The sequence below is a fragment of the Rhinolophus sinicus genome, chromosome 2, assembly GCF_057876585.1.
Source record: "Rhinolophus sinicus isolate RSI-liver-muscle chromosome 2, RSI-T2T, whole genome shotgun sequence".
Classification (NCBI taxonomy): domain Eukaryota; kingdom Metazoa; phylum Chordata; class Mammalia; order Chiroptera; family Rhinolophidae; genus Rhinolophus; species Rhinolophus sinicus.
Genome location: NC_142502.1, coordinates 158,670,281 through 158,687,447, shown reverse-complemented (window position 1 = coordinate 158,687,447; position 17,167 = coordinate 158,670,281). Strand labels below are relative to the sequence as shown.

At 42.2% G+C, this 17,167-nt stretch overlaps 1 long non-coding RNA gene across 2 annotated transcripts in view; it reads right to left on the bottom strand.

Annotated features, from left to right (window-relative positions):
- LOC141571539 (uncharacterized) overlaps positions 1-17,167 on the bottom strand; it is a 71,388-nt gene that overhangs the window by 4,933 nt on the left and 49,288 nt on the right. The window lies entirely within an intron of this gene.

Below are 17,167 nucleotides of genomic sequence, written 5' to 3'. Positions count from 1 at the left end.
AACATAAGCCCAGTTTTGGCCACGCTCTACTCCTCTCACACTGCCTTTGCCTCCAGGGAGGTAGAGTTTACGCTGCTGTGTTTCCCAAAAATAAGACCTAGCCGGACCATCAGCTCTAATGCGTCTTTTGGAGCAAAAATTAATATAAGAACCGATATATTATATTACATTATATTATAGTATAGTATAGACCCGGTCTTGTATTATAGTAAAATAAGACCGGGTCTTATATCAATTTTTGCTCCAAAAGACGCATTAAAGCTGAGGGTTCGGCTAGGTCTTATTTTCGGGAAAACACGGTAGGACTCTGTTTCATTGCCAAAAAGAATATTTCTATCTTTATTACTTTTACGTTTAGACTGCCTTCTGGTTCTTTTGCTTACTCTCCTCATCTCTTTTCTTCCCAAACTTGGTGCCTGGACTTTCAGATGGGATTTTCTGGGCTCTTTTGCCTGCCATCTTGAATTTCTGGAAAACATCATCTATTCTTTTCTGAAGCTCTTCTGCGAATGACACTCCTTAGCCCAGCCTTCAACAGCAGAGTTGCCTCTGAGCATTGGCAAGTTCAGGAGTCAGACATGGATGGGTAACATCCTGCCGCCGACCCTGCCACCCCCACCCCAACAGCAACTTCAGCGGGCCGTGGGTCTACAAGGCATCTTTGGGCAGGGCTGTTGTCCTTAACCACTTGAAGGCTGTGATTACGTCCTCCAGCCCCTGGGGGTGAAGGCAGAGCCCTGCTTCCAAGTCCAGCAGCGGGGTCGGGGTTGGGATTGAGGAGTGTACTGAGTCCACTGGTCCCCATGGATTAGAGGACGTTGGCCTCTCCAAAGGCACAGGCCCCATCCAAGCTGCCCCTGCTTCCCTCATGTTTTCTCTCAAGTAATCCAGTGAAGACTGACTTAAATGCTTCTGCTTTCACAGTTTACTTTTCAAAATTCAGCTTAGGAGTAGGTATGTATCTGCATGGCCAGGTGTGTGGGGCCAGAGGCAGGGCCCCTATGTAGAATTACTAATCATTCAGCCAGTGGGGCTCCCAATTCTAGGTATGTTCTCCTCTAGGCAAGCAAGCCCCAGCAGGGTATGACATGTCCTAGCACTTACTTTGGTTGGCAGCCTACAGATGAGAAGTGTCTCTGGGACGGTACCTCAGACCCAGAGCTAAGGAAGGAGGCAGCCCCACCTAGTGAAGCAAGGCCAGCCCTGGCTCCCTCTGGTCCATACAGGGCAAATTTTACCTTCTCCTGAAGCATGGTCTCTGAGGCGCATTTCAAATTGAACTGGGATGGAGGGAGAGGGGCAGCCTGGTCACTCCTAGCACAGGCCTGGAGTCAGACAGATCTAGGTTCAAATCCTGGCTCGGCAGCTTCTAGTTGTGTCAGCTTGGGAAAGCCCCTTAATATCTGAGAGCCTGTGTCTGCTTTCCTGTGACAGGAGCATGATAATCGTCCCCACCTCATAGAGTTAAGGCCAGAGATATGAATTTGGGCATCAACAGTAGGTTAGTTGTACTTAACTCCGTAACACTAGATGGAATATACCTTTGAGATAAGAGCATAGACAAAGAGTAGAGTCCTAAGACAGAGCCCTGAACCCTATAGATGCTGGTAGAAGTCAAAGGAGGAGACAGATAAGGGGGAAAAATGGCTCTGGGAATGGGTAACACGGAGGTCCTCATTGACCTGGATCCACGCAGTTTCAGTGGAGAGCTAAGGACAGTAGTTTGACGGGAGTGGATTGAGGAATGAGCTGGCTGGGGTGGAGACCACAGCAATACACAACTCTTTCAAGAGGCTTCCATGTGAAGGGAAGCAGGGAAATGCAGTAAAGTTGAAGGAAGGGGTCAAGGGAAGTGTCGTTTCTTTTAAACATTTAATGAATTTTTATTTTAGAATAATTTCAGATTTATAGAAAAGTTGCAAGAATATTATGGAGCATTCCTGCACCCAGTTCCCTCTATTGCTAACATTACTATGGCACATATGGCACAAACTAATGGTTGCCAGAGGGGAACGGGTTGGGAGGAAGGGAAAAAAAGATGAAGGGAATTTAGAGGTACAAGTTTTCAGTTATAAAATCAGTAAGCATAGGGAATATAGTCAATAATATAATTTTATATGGTGACAGCTGGTTACTAGACTAATTGTGGTGATCACTTCACTGAATGTCGAATAACTATCTTGTACACCTGAAGCTAATACTGTCTATTAACCATATTTTAATTTTAAAAAAAAAAGTGAAATTTGAGATTACAGAGGTGGCTGAAATAACATGGAAGAGACCACCTGAGGAAGTAGGGGACACAGGATGTTGTTGGGACTGGTGAGGTAGGTGTTACAATGACACTGAGCATAGTGACAGAGGAAAGGCATGAGCTGGGAACTGAAATCATCGAAGGAGGCATGATCAGAGGCCACGGCTGACAGCTTTGAGGAGAAACAAGAAGTTCAATGACATGAGTGGGAGGAAAAAGGGAGAAGAAGTGGTTTGGAAGCAGCATCAAGAATCTAAAAGGACCCCCCTCTACCTCCGAGGCCTGCCTGACACCTGCCTGTTGGAAGGAGAACCAGGGAGACAGGAACGCAGGGAGCACAGGCCGTCAGCACAGAGTCGGGCTCCAGTTAAACAGGAAGGTGAAGGCACATTCAGAGAAGACGGGAAGATCTAGGAGGTGGCTGATGTCAGACGGTCTTCCAGAGAGTGCAGTGCAAGGATCTGGAGGGTGGGGAAGGGTGGGAGATGGGAGACAATGAACCGTCCAGGGACAGAGGCCAGGTGACTTAGAAGCCTTGGTCTGCCACTGGTGACTGAGGTAAATACAGTGGTAGAGACCATGTATTATCCTGAGGAAGTCTTCAAGGTTCAAGTTGCAAAGCTGGGGGTGACTCCCCTGCAGTCTACGGGGGCACAGCAGGGAGGTATGACAGCTGTGCCCTCCTGCCATGTCTGCGGAGCTTTCTACGCTCTCCTTATATCCTGCAGCAACTAGGGACCAACATACAAATATACTCATTGAACATAAAGTAGAGTTGCTGCTTTCTAAGGTATGTGTGAGCGTGGCCAAGGGGTGGCTCTCCCTCTCTGCCTGTCAGAATCTTGCTTTTAAAGGCTGTGTGTGGGCCCAGCCTTTGCAGGAACAAAGGAAGACAGCTGAAGTTGGAGGACCCATTGGCCTAAAACAGAGGGAGGTTTCCCATCCTCATTAGCCTGGTTGAAGTGAGGGCAGCTGAGCATGAATAGTGACATCATTTAGGGGTCCGTGCTTAAAGGCCAAGGCAGGGATCCAACTAAAGATTCAAATCTGGATAGATGACTCCAGACTGGGGCAGGTTGGCCCAGATGAGTGCAGGAAACCCAGGGGATGGGTGTCTGCTCCTGCTGTTTCTTAAAACATGGAGAGGCAGCTATGCTGACCAGAGAGGTTCTGCCATGAGGGTCAGTTATGCCCACGATCCCATATACCAAGGACCTGAAGATTAGGCACCAATTCTGAGCCTCACTGAGCTGTGGGACCTGATAGTTCTACAATACCATGGGCTAAGGAGCAACCCGATATAGTATGTCTCTCTCTGGGCACCATACTTTAATAGACATACAGATAAACAGAACTTTGTTCAGAAAAAGTTAAATACAATGTTGATGGGACATGCAACCATGTCACAACAAATGACTGGAGAAATTGAGACAGTTTGTCCAAGAGGAAATAAGATCAGGGCAGCTCAAAAGCCCACCTTCAAATATCTGAAAAAACAGTGTGCAGAGGTTTTCTGGGTGGCAACAAAGGATAGTATTAGGTCTGTAGGTTCAGAAAAAGAGTTCTGCTCAATCTGCCAGTAACTCAAGAGTAAACCTCACTCCTCCCTGATGTGTCAGTGTTTGCTTGCTCAGAATAACAAGGAAATAGTATCTTTCCCCTGATCACCAAAGAAAGCTATTTAGAGGATGATACTATCGAAGGACATCTGGGAAAGATAAAGAAAAGCTATACTTTCAAATCTTTGCTCAGGTCTCTGTGTAGATAAAGCATGGCCATCAAACATAGATGGCCCATGGAACCCAGAATGATCAGAGGGGTGTTGGCACAGCCCCTTAAGTGTTATCTCCTGTCTGGGCAGAAGAAAGTACAAATCATGTTGAATTTAGATTTTAAAAATGTTTTTCTTAATATACATTTCTACTGTATAGTTTTCTTACTGCTTCTGTTTGGGAGATATTGTGGAGTCACAGCTAAAGTCAGTGAGCAAAGCAAAAACCACCTGAATCAAAACTACCTTGAGAACCCCCACGGAAGGTGTGACCAGGCTGGAAACTAATACCCCACCTCTCTTCAGCCTAGCACAGCCAGTTCTTCCTCCAGTGTCAGGACAAATCTGGTTTCTTTGGACAAACACCAGATGAAATAGTTGGCAGACATTTAGGGACCATGTTGTAAAGAAAAGACACGTCTTTAATCACTACTATATTCAGCACAGCAAGATGCTCACTCCTTGAGGGGGATATGGTGATAGACTCCCTGAGGAAACATGCAATTCACTACTCCTTTCTTATCCTGTCAGGGACATGTGGTCATTTCCTGGAATGGTCAATGCGCATAGTTACCCACAGTCAAAGGAAGACCCAGCTTTTGAGAGACCTGTTAATTGTATGTAACTTGGATATCATGTGATAAAAATGATACTTTACCTCTGGTTCTTCAGCCCCAAAACCTATAATAGCAGTCTAATCACAGGAAAAACATTAAACAAATCCCATATGAGGGACATTCTATGAAATACCTCACCAATATTGTTCCAAACTGTCAGTCATCAAAAACAAGTAAACTTGACTAATTGTCATGGTCAAGAGGAGTCTAAAGAGACATGATAATTATATATAATATGGTTTCTGAGATGGAAAAAAGGAACATTAGGCAAAAACTGAGGAAATGTGAATAAAGTATGTACTTAGTTAATAATGATGCATCAGAAGGAGATCCAAGATGGCAGAGTAGATATAATACACACTGTGCTTGATTCATCCCATGAATACATTAAAGTTACAACTAAATTATAGAACAGTAAACCTAGAGAACCATCTGAAGCATAGCTGAACAGAAGTTACAACAAAGCATACAAAGAAGACGCCATGTCGAGACTGGTAAGAGGGGCGGAGACATGAAACAGGCTGGCCCAAAGCCTCCATGTGGCAGATGAAAATTGGGAGGGATATCTCGACCATAAAGGTTCCCCAAGGAGGAGCAAGGGACCCCAGCCCCACACCAGACTCCCCAGCCTGCAGTATTGGTGCCAGGAAGAGGAGCCCCCCCCCCCCAACATCTGGCTGTGAAAAACAGTGGGGATTCTGACCATCTGGATGGGACAGAGGCTGCAGGAAACCCAGACATCCTCTTAAAGGCCCATATAGACTCGCCTCCAAGCACTTACCCTGGGCTCTGAAGAAGGAACAGTGACTCGGGGCAATCAGAGACATACAGGGGGCAGACTGAGGTGCGTGACTTTGGGGAGATGGCTGGAAGATAGTCAGTATTTACCCTGTGTGGGGCCCTTCTCCTGTGCCACTGGCAGGTGGGTGCCATTTTTCCTATGTTGAGCTCTCCCCCACACCCATGGCCAAATCTGAATCTGATGGCCTGGTGAACTCTGCTTACTCCATCCTGGTGACTCACTGAGACCCCGTCACACCCAACTCTACACCACACAAGGCTTTATCAGTAGCTGAACTTTAGGGGAACTAGCAACCAGCACCTGGCTTCAGTATATACTGGGTTTTTGTAGAGTTATCCCAGATCCACTACTGGTGGCAACTGTCCTTGGTTCACAACATGGACTCTCCCACACGCCTCTAGGTCCAGCACAGTCAGTGACCAACTGTGAATCACTTTGTAGCTCCTAACATGTAGACCCTGGCCAGTCACAGGCAGTGGCTGACCTGGACCTGCACCAGAGCCCCTCCCAAGAGGCCCCTGGAACCAACATACTTGGAAGTTGGCTTCAGACCATAGCAGAATACCACCCAATTAGCCCCACAAGTGTCACACACAAAGGGAAGTCCCAACAGTCACCAGAGCATGCTGGGTCAAATCCCACTCCACGTGGCAAGCCCCACACACAATAGGCCATAAGCTGTGGATGAGCCCAAACCCCACAGCCAGTCAGCCGGAGGGTCAGTCCAACCCACTGAAGTGCCAATAGCAATCAAGGCTCAACTATAACAGGAGGATACACAGAACCCTCACAAGGGACACTCCTGGAGCACTCAGTGCAGTTGACCAGGGAGCCTCTGCCACTGGGCCCCACACAGCACCTACTACATAAGGCCACCTGGCAAGACTGGGAGACATAGCAGATCTACCTAATACATAGAAACAAACACAGAGAGGCAGTCAAAATAGGAAACAAGTAATACATCCCAAATGAAAGAACACGAGAAAAACTCCAGAAAAAAAAAAAGAATTAAACAAAATGGAGGCAAGCAACCTACCAAAGACAGAGTTCAAAACACTGGTTATAAGGATGCTCAAGGAATTTAGTAAAAACTTCAACAAAGAGATAGCATGCATTAAAAAAGACATAGAAACCATAAAAAAGAACCAGTCAGAAGGGAGAATACAATAACTGAAATGAAGAATGCGCAGAAGGAACCATCAGCAGACTAGATGAAGCCGAGGACTGAATCAGCAATTTGGAAGACAAGGTAGCAGAAAACACCCAATTGGAACAGCAAAAGGAAAAATAAATAAATAAAAATAAATAAATAAATAAATAAATAAATAAATAAATAAAGAGGATAGTTTAAGAGACTTCTGGGACAATATCAAGCATAACAACATTCACATCATAGGGGTACCAGAGAGAAAGCAAGGGATTGAGAACCTAGTTGAAGAAATAATGACTGAAAACTTTCCTAACCTGGTGAAGGAAATAAACATACAAGCCCAGGAAGCACAGAGAGTCCCAAATAAGATGAACCCAAACAGGCCCACACCAAGACATAATATAATTGAAATGGCAAAGGTTAAAGACAGAGAGAATCCTAAAATCAGCAAGAGAAAGGCAACTAGTAACTTATAAGGGAGCTGCCATAAGATTGTCAGCTGACGTTTCAACAGAAACTTTGCAGGCCGGAAGGGATTGGCAGGAAATATTCAAAGTGATGAAAAGCAAGGATCTACAACCAAGACTGCTATGTCCAGCAAGGCTATCATTTAAAATCAAAGGACAAGTAAAGAGCTTCCCAGATAAGAAAAAACCAATGGATTTCATCACCACCAAACCAGTATTACAAGGAATGTTAGAGGGACGTCTTTAAGACAATAAAAAAATCAAAATTATGAATAAAATGGCAATAACTACATATCAATCAACAATTACTTTCAATGTAAATGGATTAAATGTTCCAATCAAAACATAGTGTGGCTGAATGGATAGGAAAACAAAACTCTTACATATGCTGCCTACAAGAGACTCACTTCAGATTGAAAAACACATACAGACTGAAAGTAAAGGGCTGGAAAAAACTATTTCATGAAAATGGAAATGGGAGGGGGGGAAAAAGATGGGGTAGCAATACTTATACAGACAAAATAGACTTTAAAGCAAAGGCTATAACAAGAGACAAAGAAAGACCCAGTAAGCCCTCTTCTGGATATTTATCAGAAAAAAAAACCCCAAAAAAAAACACCCAAAACACTACTTCAAGGGTACATGTGCATCCATATGTTCATTGCAGCATTACTTACAATAGCCAATATATGGAGGCAGCTTGGTTGCCCATCAGGGAATGAATGGATAAAGAGGAGGTGGTACATATATACAATGTAGGAATATTGCTTGGCCATGGAAGGGAATAGACTGTAGACAGGAGAAAGTAAAAGGACAAAAAACAGTATACAAACACTAAAAAAAAATAAGAATAAATAAATAAATAAAGCTGGTGTAGTTACTAATATCAGATAGACTTTAAGGAAGAAGCAGTACTAAAATAAAGAGGGGTATTTCATAATAAAAAAAAGTGTCACTGCAACAGGAAGATATTATAATGTGATATTTGTGTGCATCTAATAAGTCTCAGAAATTGATATTGCTACAAGGAAAAACAGAAAATCTATAATCATAGTAAGAAATTTTAACACAGTGCTCACAGTAACTGATAGAACAAACAGGAAAAAGTAAATAAGGATCAAGAAAGTGGAAAGAGAACCCACAAAATTGGAGAAAATATTGGCAAATCATATATCTGATAAGGGACTAATATATATAAAGGACACTTACAACTCAACAATTAAAAGGAAAATAACCCAGATTAAAAATGGGCAAAAGATTTTAGACATTTATCCAAAGAAGACATATAAATGGCCAATAAGCATATAAAAAGATGCTAATGGTTTTTAATGATTAGGAAAATGCAAAGCAAAATCATAATAAGATACCATTTCACCCACCACTAGGAGGCTAAAATCTAAAAGATGGACTATAACAACTGCTGATAAGGAAGTGGAGAAATTGTAACCCTCATACATTTCTAGTAGAAATGTAAAATGGCACAGCCCTTTGGAAAACAATCTGGCAGTTCCTCAAAATATTAAATAAAATTACCATATCACTCTGCAATTCCTCTCCTACATATATACCCAAGAAAATTGAAAACATATGTTCATACAAAAACTTATACACAAATGTTCATAGCAGCATTATTGATAACAGCCCAAAATGGAAAAACTCAAGTCTATCAACTGATTAATACATAAAGGAGATGTCACATATCTATACAATGAGATACTATTCAGCCATATAAAGTAATGAAGTACTGATACATGCTACAACATGGATGAACCTTGAAAACATTATGCTGAGTGAAAGATGCCAGATAATTATATGAAATGTCCAGAATAGGTAAACTAATAGATACAAAAAGTAAATTAGTGGTTCCCATGGGCTGGAGGAAGGGGGAAATGGGTAGGGTTACTTGGGGTGATGAAATGTTCTGAAATTAGATAGTGGTAATGGATGCACAATTTTGTTAACATATTTTTTAAAACTGAATTGTACAGTTTAAAGGTGTGAATATTCTGGTAGGTGAATTATATCTCAATAAAAACAGTACATAAAGGTATAAAAGATTGAAGTACACAATTAAGAAATAAGACCTAATAGACATATATAAGACATACAAAAACTACAAAATAAACATTATTTTAAATGCACATGGGGAATTTACTAAAATTAGCCATATACTAGGCCATAGTATTAGTACTAAGCAAACCTTACCACATTTCAAAAGGTTAATATGACTCAGAGTATATTCCCTGTCCACAGTGAAATTAAAGTCAGTAACCAAATGTAAGTTAAGAATCCTTTGTCACAGAAATACAAAGGATTGTGAGAAATTATTAAAAAGTATATGCCAACAAAGTGGACAATATGGAAGAAATGGATAAATTCCTAGAAAAATACAACCTTTCAAGATTGAACTAAGAAGACACAGAAAAACTGAACCAACCAATTATTTCTAACAAAATTGAATCAGTGATCAAAAACACTCCCAACAAACAAAAGCCCTGGACCAGATAGCTTCACAGGTGAATTTTACCAAACATTCAAAGAAGAATTAACACTGATCCTTCTCAAACTATTCCAAAACATTCAAGAAAAGGGAAAGCTCCCAAGCTCATTCTGTGAGGCCACCATTACCCTGATTCCAAAACCAGACAAAGACATTACAAAAAGAAAAAACAGTATAGGCCAACATCCCTGATAAACATAGATGCAAAAATCCTCAACAAAATATTAGCAAACCTAATTCAGCAATGCATTAAAAAGATCATACATCACGATCAAGTGGGATTTATTCCTGGGATGCAAGTTTGGCTCAATATTCCAAAATCAATTAATGTGATACACCACATTAAACAAAATGAAGAATAAAAATCCTATGATCCAATCAATAGATGCAAAAAAAAGTGTTTGGCAACATCCAGCATCCATTTATGACAAAAACTCTCAGCAAAATGGGAACAGAGGGAACATACCTCAGTTTAATAACGGCCATATATGACAAACCCACAGCTAACATCATACTCAATGGGGAAAAGCTAAAAGTGTTCTCCTTAAGATCAGGAACATGACAAAAATGCCCACTTTCACCACTTTTATTCAACATAGTATTGGAAGTCCTCATCACAACAATCAGACAAGAAAAATAAATAAAAGGCATCCAAATTGGATAGGAAGAACTAAAACTGCCATTATTTGCAGATGACATGATACTAAATATAGAAAACTCAAAAGATTCCAACAAAAACACCATTGGAACCGATAAATGAATTCAGTATAGTAGCAGGATACAAAATTAACATTCAGAAATTGTTTGCATTTTTATACACCAATAATGAACTGTCAGAAAGAGAAATTAAGAAAACACTTCTATTTACAATTGCGTCAAAAAAACCTTAGGAATATATTTAACCAAGGAGGTGAAAGACCTATACTTGGAAAACTGTAAGACACTGAAGAAAGAAATTGAAAGCATATACCATGCTCATGGATAGGAAGAATTGATATCATGAAAATGTCCATACTACCCAAAGCAATCTATAGATTCAATGCAATCCCTATCAAAACACCAATGACATTTTTCACAGAACTAGAATAATCTTAACATTTATATGGAACCACAAAAGATCCTGAACAGCCACAGCAATCTTTAGGAAAAAGAACAAAATGGGAGGTATCATACTACCTGATATCAAACTATACAAGGCTATAGTAATCAAAACAGCCTGTTAATGGCATAAAAATGGACACATTGATCAATGGAACAGAATAGAGAGCCCAGAAGTAAACCCACATCTATCTAGTCATTTAATCTATGACAAAGGAGGCATGAACATAGAGTAATCAATTCAATAAGAAACACACTCTATTCAATAAGTGGTGTTGGGAAAACCAGACAGATACATGCAAAAAAAAAATGAAACTAGACCACCTTCGCACACCACAAACAAGAATAAACTCAAAATGGATTAAAGACTTAAATGTAAGACCCAAAATCATAAATCTCTTAAAAGAAAATAAATGCAGTAAACTCTCTGACATTGTTCTTAGTGCTATTTTTTCTGATATATCTACAAATATTGAAGAAGAACAAAGTTGGAGAGCTTATACTATCAGATATAAAACCTTATTTTGATAAGTTTATAAATCACAAAAATTATAATAATGTGATATTCCATAAGGATTACAACTAGACCCATAAAACAAAAAAGATAGTCCAGAAATTGACCCACTCACATATGGACACTCACTCTTATGCCAAAGGTAACGTTGCAGAGCATTAAGAAAAGAATGTTCTTTTCAATAAATATACCAAGTCAATAAGATATTCGTATGGGGAAAAAAATATTCTTGACTCCTACTTCATACCAAGCATAAAATTGCCAGATTCAATAGAGATCTAAATGTGAACGATAAATAAAACTTCTAGATGATAACACTGGAAAATGTCTTCATGACCTCAAAGTAAGCAAGACTTCTAGACATCTTAAACATGAAAAGGCAATCCACAGAATGGGAGAGAATATTTGCAATATTTACATCCGACAAAACACTCATGTCCAGGATATATAAAGAACTCATCGATTTAAAAAAATATAAAAAAATGAACAAAAGACTTGAATAGATGCTTCACAAAAGTTTTTATGGCCCAATAAAACTAGAAAATGGAGCTCAGATTCAGTAGTCATCAGGAGAATGAAAATTAAAACCACAAAGAAAAACCACTTACATACGCACCAAATAGCTTAAGTTGAAAAACTCTCAACACCAAGTCTTAGAGAAGCCGTGAAGCAGACGGGACTGGTGGAAGTGTAAATGCGTACCGCCGCGTAGAGAAGCTGAACATAAGCACACTCTTACCCAGCTATTCTTCTCATAGAAATACCCAAGAGAAATGAGTGCATTTGTCCAGCAAGACAGGTATAAAGACATCCTCAGTAGCATTATTTCCAATGGCCCCAGACTAAGTATAACCCAAATCCATCACCAGAAAAACAGACAAATAAGTTGTGGTATATTCAAAAAATAGAATATACTGCAGCAATGAAAACGAATGCCCTCCTGCCATATGCAAGATCATGGATTAACTTCATAAATGCTGAGTTAGAGAAACCAGGAGCAGTGAATGAACAAACTGTATCATTCCGTGTATAAGTTTTGTACAGGCAAAATTAACCTGTGGTATTAAAATGAAAAGTAATATTGATCACCTTTGGGCAGAACGAAAAATAGTGACAAAAAAAAAGCACAGGAGGAGGGCTTCTGCAATACTGTTAAATATTCTCTTTCTGACCAGAATGTAGTTATATAGATATGCTTCACTTTGGGAAAATTCATCGAACTATACATGTTTAAGTTCTGTGCCTTCCTGCATGAATTCTATACCTCAGTAAAATTTTATCAACTGGAAAAAAATTTTTATAAATATTATTTGTTAGTGCAGGTATGTGAGGAGACAGGCACTCTATATTGTGAGTGTAAGTATAAATTGTAAATATCTTCAAAGGGCAATTTGGTCATAGCTATGCAAATTGAAATGCCATATATATCTTTTGAACCAGCAATTCTACTTATAGGACTTTTACAGTTATACTTCCACATGTGCACAAAAATACATGCGCAAGGATATTGATTGCCACATTATGTTTAAGCCTAAATGTCGGGAGTGGGGTTGGGGGGGACAGATTAAATAAATTATGGGGCAGCTAAACAATAGCATACCAGCGTTCAAAACAAACGAACAAATGTTGACCCAATCTGGCCCCAGCCAAGCCTTATTCTAGGTTTACATATGCTGCAATGTCCCTTGAAGGACACGTCAGGTACTAGCAGTGGCAGTAGCCTCTGTGACCCGGCACTAGGAGAAGAGCCACAAGGGTGAGAGGAGAATGATCCTATTGTACCTTTTCAATTCTGTACCATGTCAGAGTGTAATTCATAAAGCCAAACAGAAACATGGTCCTGGCCTCATGATGGTGTCCGGAGTGAAGGCACCCTAGGATGCCAGAGAAGGGCAGAGGTTCAGAGACCATCCAGTCCAACCCCTCCTTACATACCATGAGGAAACTGAGGCACCCATGGTCCACATTCCTTCAGAACGTGAAATACATTATCTGGGAGGCACCATCACCTTCAACCTGCGCGCAGATGAAGCTGTCAGATAGCAATGAAGGCCCCAGGAAGCATGTACAGGAAAAGCAGGTCTTCTGGGGGCCAGGGAGGGAATCACTGAGAACCCTGCGTGGCATCCTGAGCAGACCGAAGGTGAGGGGATTTAGGAAGAAAGTCCTGACAACATTCTCCTTCTTCAAAGTAGGCTTGATGTAGAAGAGCTGGTTGCATGTATATTCATTTCTCTTAACTGAATCTTAGTTTCCACATCCATCCATCCATCCAGTCAATCAATCAACCCACCCATCCATCAATCTTTTTGCATGCCTACTAGGCACCAGGCTCTGGGCTCAGCTTGAAGACTATAACCATAAACATCCTTGCAGAGCTTATGAATTATAGCACACACATTGGCCTCACTCACGGAGCAACTGTGATGGTCTGTTGAGATGACCACAAACAAAGCTTTTTTTAATGTTCTGGTATAGTTTAACGAAATGTGAATGTAGCACAAAGTGTATTTTTGTCCTTGGTGCTCATTTGAAATATATCTTTTCAATTATGTCCCTAAATCTATTGTGGTATAATTGAAGTATAATAATTTGCACATAGTTAAAGTATACAATTTGATCAGTTGTGACATATACTTACAAAACTATCACCACAATCAAAATAGCAAATGTTTCCATCACCCCCAAATGTTTCCTCCTTCCTTCCTTCCATCCCCATCCCCAGGCAACCACTATTCTAGAGAAAGTCTTTTTGGAAATAAGAAAGCCATTATTACTTTGCTGTGTTCCTAGGTCAATCCTAAGAGGGCAGAGGTGAGGGAGGATAAAGAAATGTCAGGAATGAGGGTAAGGGTGGAGATAGCATACAAGTAGGTCAATGGAACTCTGAGAAAGGGAATTCTGAGAATCATGAGAACAACATGTTGGTGTTTCGCCCTCAGAGCAAACTTAAAGGAAAGGTATCATTATCCTCCTTTTATGAATGAGGACATGAGCCTCAGAGCATTTAAGGAGCAGGTCCGAGGTCACCCAGGTAGTACACAGCAAAGCTGAAGCTCGATCAGCCTGCATCCACAGGCCACGTGACTCAGCTGAGTGCATTCCCTCCTGGCCCTGAGAGACTGGCTGTGCTCTCTGAGGGCCTCCACTGGGCCCCAGGGGTGGCCTGCCCTGTGTGCATTGAGCCCGGCTCTGTGCCTAAGGGATTCTTAGCACCCTTCCCATTGTCAAGAAGGGAGCTAGCAAGGCCCAGGGGCCGAAAACACTGACGTCCCAGCTAACCTGTGGCCTAGCCCCACCTGAAGCTGTGACCAGGGAGCCCCACTCTCTGCAAGGTCACTTCCTAGGGACAACCCTCGACACTCTGGAAAAGGGCCCATGTTGGGAACAACTTAATGCCACCTAAATCCAACACAGCAACACGCGCACACACACTAAACATTTTGCTTTTGAAAAATTACATAGTAAGGGGCAAACGCTTTATTTCCTCCCTGCCCCCCACCAATCACTTGAGATCTTGACGGTCAAGAAGAGGCTAAGGGATGGTGAGGAAGTCAGGGATGGGGCATGAGGATCAAGGTAGGGAGAGAAGGAGAAATGAGGTAGGGACATGGTGGCTGAGGGAGGGACATAGTACTCGAGAAATAACCAACGATTTTTCCATTTGGACAGGGCCATTTTGACACATCCACACCAAACTGGCTATATCTAGGGGGCTGAGAAAATGTTCCAAGCCCTCTTCAGCTTCCACAGGAAGAGTGGGGTTGAAGTTGCAGGAAACATCTGGAAACAAAACATGTTTAAAGAGCAGAGACTTCCTGGAGGAAGAGCTCACACTGCCAAAGCTCACAGACCTGTTTCTTCTGGGGTGCGCACCCCACTTGATGGGAAAGACAAACTGAAGGGAAGAATTGTGTCCCAAACATTGAGTGGTTGACGTTAGAGCTACCAGACATCTGAGGGGATGCACACTTGGGGGTGAGCGAACTGATTCCTGACTTGGTTTCCTCCTCTGTACAAAAGGCATGATCCTCAGCTCTTGAGTCTCAGTGAGAACCACGTGACACTAGTGTGAAGGGCACCCAGCCCACTACCTGGGACATAAAAGGAGCTCCATCAGTGGTAGGCCCCTACTGCCTCACTGCCACCCCTGCCAGCACCCCTGAAACACAGGCTGTTAGACAAACGGAAGCTTCTCAGTGTTGTGGCAACTTTTCATGAGCCTCAAAATGCCCTGTCTTGTCCCTGACTCACAGTTTGGGTTTCAGAATGAATACTTTGCGAGAAAGACATTTCTTTTATTCTATACATGGATTCCTTGATTACAGTCATGTGGGAACAGGGTGGCCCCTAGTTCTGCATTTGAATACCTTGCTGCTCTTTGTGTTATTGGGGAGAGTGCAGCTGTGATGGCAGAGAGACGTCCCAACAGGATCCATTGCGGGTCTGTTTTCTACCCTCAGCCCCACACCCTTCTTCATTCTGTCCTTGTACCAGCTGGGCAAGATCTGACCACAAAGCCTCCTTCTCCTAAACCAGAAAGAACCAGAAAACCAGAGCTTTTCCCAAGTAGGCTGGCTCCTTGTGGCTCCTCTGCCATCCGCAGACCTAACTAAGAGCCGACCATATATACGGTCGTGGGCAAAGGCAAGGAATACTTCAAGCAAAAGAAGAGGATTCTTTGAAGAAGCAAGCACTCACCAGCTCTTTTGTTTTTATTTAATAAATATGTATTAGGCACCCTCCAAGTGCCAAGCACTGTGGGCAACGGAAATATGAAAATGAATAGAACATGGTCTTTGTCCTCCAGAGGCTCACAGGAGAAAGCAATATGGCAGACAACTATTCAAAGGAACAATAATCACCAGTACAGAAGGCCAAACAACAAACTGGGTCTGGAGGTGGGGTGTGGGGAGGGGGTTCTGTGAAAGGGCAGTGTCAGTGAGGGCCTGAAGTGTGCTGTAGTGGGGCGGGCACAGGTTCTAGGGTTGGCTGTGTGGGTTTGCACCCAGGCTCTGCCAGTTATTAGTTCTACGAGTGTGGTCAACTTATTAACCTCTCTGTGCCTCAATTTTCTCATTCTGTAAATGGCACCTACTTCATAAGGTTGCTGAAAAGATTAAATGAATTCATACAGGTAAAGCACACTTAGAACAGTGTTGGCTATTGGGTTCTGTATTTATTCATATTATTGTCTTGAAGGAAAAGCAGGCATTTCGCAGATGAGGCAGGGCCTAGGGAAGGGGCTCCAGAAGCAGGACCCACAGGAACAGCGGCAGGGAAGTGAAAGCATGCGCTGTGGCTTGGCATGACCGCTACCTGGGAGCACGTGGTGAAATGAAGACAGAGAGGTAGGCAAAGGCCTGATGTTGCCAGGCGGTGTGTACCACGGCGTGTGGGCTTGGTCTTCTGGCTGACAGAGAGAGACTGGAGGCCTTTGTGTAAGGATCGAACTCAGCGGGTGTATCACAAGGCAGCTAGACTGGAAGAAGTGAGACAGACAGGAGGTAAGGAGCCCAGCGGGTAGCCTACTGCAATAGCAAAGAGAGAAAGAAAGAAGTACTAACTAACACCGTGGAATCAGGAATGGAGAAGAGGTGAGTCGCTGAGGCATGGAGCTGATTAGATGCAGGATGAGGAACCGGCAGATTCCACGATGATTGGGGTCACCATGGAGCCACTAATCAGAAGTAGGAAGACCGGAGCAGGGGAGGGTTTGGAGGGGAGAGAGGGTAAAGAAAAGACATAATAGGTGCTAGGCACTGATCTAGGAGCTTTATATGAATTATTTCATATAAACATCACATCAACCCTTTGAGAAGGGTACTGATATTATCCCCATTTACAGCTGAAAAAAAGCTGAGGCATAGAGTGATTGAAAGCTTGTACCAGAGCCATGATCTGGTCTTCAGAGCCTGCATTACTAACGTCTCTGCTCCACGATGACCTTGAGACGCTGGTTTCGTGTCTATTGCTTAGCAGAAGCTTGGGCTG